The sequence below is a fragment of the Gnatocerus cornutus genome, chromosome 3 (assembly GCF_029298725.1).
Source record: "Gnatocerus cornutus isolate USDA-ARS CGAHR chromosome 3, icGnaCorn1.1, whole genome shotgun sequence".
NCBI lineage: Eukaryota > Metazoa > Arthropoda > Insecta > Coleoptera > Tenebrionidae > Gnatocerus > Gnatocerus cornutus.
In genome coordinates, this window is record NC_142235.1 from 12,463,294 (window position 1) to 12,470,036 (window position 6,743).

The window sequence follows — 6,743 nt, forward strand, 5'->3', positions numbered from 1 at the left end:
TCCGGGCTAAATGAGCCGACATCGGGCATACTAATGTCCGCACCGAACAAATGAATGCTGACAAATATTCGGCCGGTTCTTCGCGACGAACGAGGGAAGGGGAGGAAAAGGAAGAATTCTGCGATAAAGGAGGGAAAAAAATAAAGGAAAAAACGCTAAAAGGCGACTTTGGAAAATATCAATATTTAAATGCCTCCGATCGGGCAGAGATAAATTTTATTCAGTCATAAAGTTTACGACCTGGAGCGCGCCTTAAAAGCTCAATCCGATGAAATAGGCGAAAAAAGAAGAAACAAGAGAGTAATCCCAAAAGACGGGCAGCGGGGCTGCTTAAAGCGCACAGTTTATGCTCTAACCTAAATCGGCATCAAAATGTATCAAATTGATTAATATTATCAATTCATAAGATTATAATGCAAAAGCCATTTTAAAAATCCCATCGCAATTTATAACTGCAGGTTGACTTTAGGTTTTAGGGTACAATTTTTTTTTTCATAAAATACTTGCTTTTGGGTTTAATTTTATTTCCGTTTAAACCAAAACATTTAAGGCTTTTTCATTTGGAGTTTTACCAATATTTCTAGGTTCTTGCTCGTTGCAGAGTTCAGAGATTTTAAAAATTTGTTTTTCTCATCACAAATTAGGTATCATCTTTTTCAGGTTTTTGTTTAGGTTTCTAGACTTAAAAACACTTATTAAATTCGATTTGGTTTAAGGTTTCTGATTTTAATTATAAAAGTATGTATTGAGGTGTGAAGATACAGGTTTGAGGGGCCATTTCTAGGTTATAGGTTTTGAGCACACTTTTTGATTACCTACAGTTCGCTGTCTGAGGCTGTAATCTTAGGGTTTAGCTACTTTTCTTGTATAGAAATTAGGTTCAGGTTTAAATATTAAAAATCCATTTATAGAATAAATGCCAAATTTTGAGGATTCAGGCTTCAAGTTGAAAATTTTAAATTCAGGCACCATCTTAGAGGTTATTTAAATTGTAAAATTCTCCAGATTTTAGGTATGTATTAGGTTTTAAATTCTACATTTTTGGATTAGATTACCTACGGTTTGCTATTTAGGCTATAATTTTATGTTTAGGTATTTGGAACGGTTTTACTTTTGCAGATATTAGTTTTCAGGTTTTAAATATTGAAAATGTTTGATCCATTCTCAAAATTTTAAGAATTTAGGTTTTAAGAGTTGAAACTCTTATCAAATGCGATTGGGTTTTAGGTTTTTATATTTAATCATAGAAGTATTGAGGTCTGAAGATACAGGTTTGTTTTTTTGATTACCTACAGATCGCTGTTTGAGGCTGTAATCTTAGATTTTAGCTATTTTTCGTCTATAGAAATTAGATTTAGGTGTAAATATTAAAAACCCGGTTATAGAGTAGTCGTCAAATTTTAAGAATTCAGGCTTCAGGTCAAAAATTTGAAATTAAGGCAACATCTTAGAAGATAATGAAATTGTAAAATTTTCCAAATCTTAGGTTTTAGGTTTTAAATTTCACACTTTTTGGTTTAGATTACCTACCACAATTTGTTGTTTTAGGCTATAATCTTAGGTTTAGGTTTATTTGGAACGGTTTTACTTTGTCAAAAATTAGGTTTCAGTTTTTAAATATTGAAATTCTTGTTTGAATTAAGCTTAAATTTTTAAGAATTTACGCTTTAAAATATTTATCTATAATTCCATCAGATTTTAGGTTTTTAAAGCCATTAATAAAATGAAAATATAGGTTTGCAGACCTTAGGTTTTAGGTTCTAAACTGGACACGTTTTGATTCAGATTACTCATGGTTTAATGTTTCATGTTATACAGTGGAACCTCGATTAACCGTGTCTCGATTAACCGAGTTCGCGATTAACCGTGCCCACTCAATCCAACTTGGACGAGGAGATTTTTGCCTCTAAGAAAAAAAAAAATAAGACAAATCAAGCAATCGAAGCAGTTGATGATTTCCTGAACTTCTGTGAACAGAAAAAAATTGATTTTCACAACATCCTGAATTTAGAATAAATTGGTAACATGAAATCTAGATATACCTACCTATGCCAATGTAGTATGTAATTCGTTAAAAAAGTTTTCGATTAACCGTGCTTTTCACTTATCCGTGCGACCTTCAATTGCCCCGGATAATCGAGGTTCCACTGTAACTAATTCTAGGTTCAGATATTGGAATTGCTTTTCTTCTACAGAAAATAGGTTTTAGATTTAAATATTAAAAATTCTGCACTAGGCTTCAAATTTTAAGGTTTCAAAACGCATTTGATCATACATTTAATTTATCACTTACACCATTCGTTTAAGTTTCTAGAATTAGGTTTCAAAACTATCTCTAGGGTTGCTTAAATTAAAAAAATGGACACAATTTATTGTTTTAGGCTATAATTTCAAGTTTCATCTTGGTTTCAGGCTGTAAATAAACAACAGAGCAGCACAATTTGGCTTTAAATAAAATATATGAAATTGTCGCAACCGGGTTTTAGGTTTTGGGCATAATTTGAAGCTCCTTAATTCCTTATTTTCTTAGGTCTCATAAAGTTAAAGCAAAATCTCGTCTCTTAGGCGGTTTTGTCTCGCAGTCTTGGAAATTTGCACCATTTTTAGGCTAGATCTTACAGATCTTAGGTTTAGGTTTTAATCTTTTAAATTTAAGTTTTAAAGTTTCAAACTTTCAAATTTTGGGTGACTATTATAGAATTTGACTAGATAAATTCTAGGTTTCAACGTCAAATCCGGTCAGATTTAGAAATTTTGAGGATAATAATAATAATAATAATGTAAATTTAAAGAAACTTTTGAAAAAATAGTAGTATAGTAGGCTCTGAATCGTCAGGTGTTCGGCTCACTAGATCGGAGCTATAAACCCCAGAAAAACACGATTTGCTCAATAGCCAACCTAAAATTTTAATCGCCGTCGATCTTCGCCACCATAAAGCAATCAAGAAGAGGCAATAAAATAATTTTCTCATCAGAACGTAGCGTAACAAGCGTGCTTTGAAAATTTCTTAAGTCGATCGGATTTATCGTGTTAAACATCCGAGTGTCCTAAATTGGCCATAAGGAATCCTCAATGGCAATAAAAAGAAAGAGCTTTGGTACATGGAGGGTCCATAACCTGCACGAAAGCGCTATACTGTCGTCATTCCCTCATACTTAGCTGATATTTATGTTTAATTAGCGACGTACACGTGTTGCCGAAGACTCACCTCGACGGAATATTTATGGAATGGTCGCGGCCATCGTCAACAACTTGGACACTGTGTAAACACGATAACAGTAAAAGATGACACATTTTCGGGAGAAATTTGGACATTCCACGGATCGCTCGTCAAAATTTTTCTCAAAATCTCCCTCTCGACGTTCAACTATTCCGAACACCTGACTGGATAGCCACGGCTGACTAGATCGGTAGAACAAGTTTGTTCTCATATTTACGATTTTGTCGGATGTCTCCTGTTCGATATTAAATCATCCCGAGGCGACTCCGATCCACCTGAAAAAAATTTCCCTCTCGGATCTTGACGAACCCTCGACGATAAAAAAAACGAACGTAACAAAAGCCTCGTGGTTTGACGATTATAACCTATGACATGCATCGACTGCTGTTATTTTACGACTGCACAAACGTAAATCAGCATATTGCAAAAATTTTATTATGTTTATTCGGTTCTAATCCGTCTCTGGATGGAGATTTGATGGTATTAAATGTCGAAGTAGAGGTTCTAAATCAAAAATTGCCGGTTTATGATGATTATTGTGTCGGAGATGATGGAAATGATTGATTGGTAAAGAGACGAATCGGTGCGAGGGAGTGGCGGAAATGGAGGATGAAATTTGATTTGAATCATAGAAAAACATGTGAATTCGGTTTTTCTGCCGTTGACAGAATTTAACTAAAAAGTTGTTTTGACTGGGTTTCATAATGTCAATTTTACTTTGATAAAATCAATTGAAATCATTTTTATTTATATCATTATTTTAATCTTACCTGTTACCGATCCCACTGCCTGTTGAATTTTAATATTGCCTACGATTTGTTTAAAATATCAGCAATCTAAAATTAACTTTATCATATTTATTGCAAACAGTTCTGTTGCAAAATTTGTTATTAATTATCGAAAATTTTGGCTTTGTGAAATTGATATTGACAATAAGGCTGCCATAGTTTTCTTTGTTTTTGATATTTGTCGTCGTTTGTGTTTAACATTGCTAGATATTGATATTGATCACATTAATCGAGACCTGAAAGTGATAATGACAGAATTTAACAAAAACGAGATTCACATTCTTTTAACATTTTTAGTACTGTCACTATCACTGTAAGATAGAAACTTGTCAATATCAATTGACATCATTTTTTAACTATCATTTCAGTTTTAACTGTTATCGATCCCATTGTCTATTTAACTGTCAAATGTTGATCTTTGCTGCTATTTGTTTTAAATATCAACAACTTAAAATAACTTTGTCATGTTTATGGCAAACAATTCTGATTCAAAATTTGTCAATTCCATATTAAAAGTTTTGACTATCATTACTTGAAAGTGAAAAAACTATAAATAGATATTAACAAGACTGATATATTTTTCTTTAATTTTGGTACATGTTGACGTTTTTGCTTAAAATTGCTAAACATTGATATTGACTGTATTTAAAAGAGACCAGAAAGTGATATGTGATGACAAAACTATCACTATATGATAAAAATGTATCATATAAATGTCAATTGACATAATTTTCATTCTGTCATTCCAATTTTAGACATTTATTGCTTATCTAGTTGTCAAATTTTGATATTGCCTACCAATTGTTTCAAATATCAACAATCTAAAATTAACTTCGTCTTGTTCTGGCAATCAAGAATTGAAAGTGGAAAAATTATCAATTGATCTTGAAAAATTTGCCATATTTTCCTTCTTCTTGATATAATGCTAGCGTTTTGGTTTAAAATTGCTAGATATTGATATTAACCTTATTAAACGAGAGCTGAAAATGATAAAAACAGACTTTAACAAAAAATGAGATTGACAGTTTTTTGGCATTTCTAGCACTGTCGGTATCAATATCAATATCAATATTGACATCATTTTTGTACTTTTATTTCAATTTTATCTATTCTTAGTAACGTTACTTAACTTTGATCTATCTGTCAAGTTTTCATATTGCTTACAATTTTTGCCTAATATGTATAAACTAAAATTGACTTTTTCATATTAATTACAGACAAACCTCAAACTTTGTCACTATCAAAGATTTGAGTTATCTATAGTCCTAATTTAAAATTTAAAAACTATCAATTGATATTGATAAGATTTTGCTACTTATTATTTTTGTTTAGTACTTTTGTGGATATTCCATTTTTTTGTTGAAATTGCTAGATATTGACGCATTAAATGACTGCTGATTGCAATAATGACTGAATTTAACAGTTTTTTGGTAGTTTTAGGGCCGGTTTGTAGAAGATAAGTAAACTCTGTAATTTTGGTTAAATACTTAACATCATGTTAAAGTGACCTGTGATCATTTTCCCACCAATGAAATGTCAGCAATCGTCAAATTAGTTGCGAGATTAACTTAATTTCGATTAAATTATTAATTCTGATCTGTTAAGATTTGTTCCAAATCAAAAGGTGACTCTGTAATAATTAAAATTGAAAATACTGTCATTTTATGTTGACAGATCTTTTCTTTGGTTTTGGTAAACGCCATTGATTTTCTTTGAAATTGGTAAAATTGATAATCACTGCCGTAAACGGAAGCCAATTGTGATATTTGGTAATAATTACACAATTTAACAAAAATTGATATTGACAGCTTAAATAGCATTGTTTATTAATTATTAGTATCAATATCAATATGTATATTATTTTGATACTGTCAGCCTAATTTTAGCTATCATCAATTACCTACCTAAATTGGATCTGTTTTTGATATTACGTGCAATTTTTATCAATTATTAAAATTTCTAGATACAACAAATTGAAATTATTTGTTCTATCAATTTGACATGACATTACGGAAATTTTTCTTTTTTTAGTTGTTGAAATTACTAAACATCTATAATGACCGCATTAAATAATACTAATAAAGAGTGATAATGACACAATTTAACAAAATTGATATTGACAGACTTTTTGATATTTGAGGTAATGCCAAAATCCATATAAAATACAAATTGAGCGTAAATTTTTACATAGGTATTCCTAACCATTTAAAATTGATTTCTTCATATATTTCCGAAAGTTTTAATTGTCAATATCAATAAAAAAAGTATCAATTGACATGAGAAGACTTTGCCGATACTTTTAGTAGACCTATGTGTTTTTGTTTAAAATTGATAAACATGGTATTAACCACATTAAATAAAAGATGATAGTGATAATGACATTTGATTGATATCTCTTAATCGCGTAGATTTTCCTGCACAGCAGGGAAACTGGAAGCCAACAAAAGGTTATGAGAATCGGCTTTGTTAGCATTTTAGCATAATTTAACAGCAGCGACCACTCTTTCCTGCTTCACAAGGGGAAATCGCTTCTTTTTCAGTTGTAAAATTTTGTATTTTTCTTGATTAATAAACGATAGACAGGAGACTTTAATGCTAGATAATGTATGTATAATAAAATTTAACGATCAATTGAATCCAGTTTTGCGATTTTTCGGAATCGTGATCATCAAGCGCTTAAAGTTTCCTCCCTAAACTCGTCATCACGTTTATATCTCTTCTACTTTATCCGTTT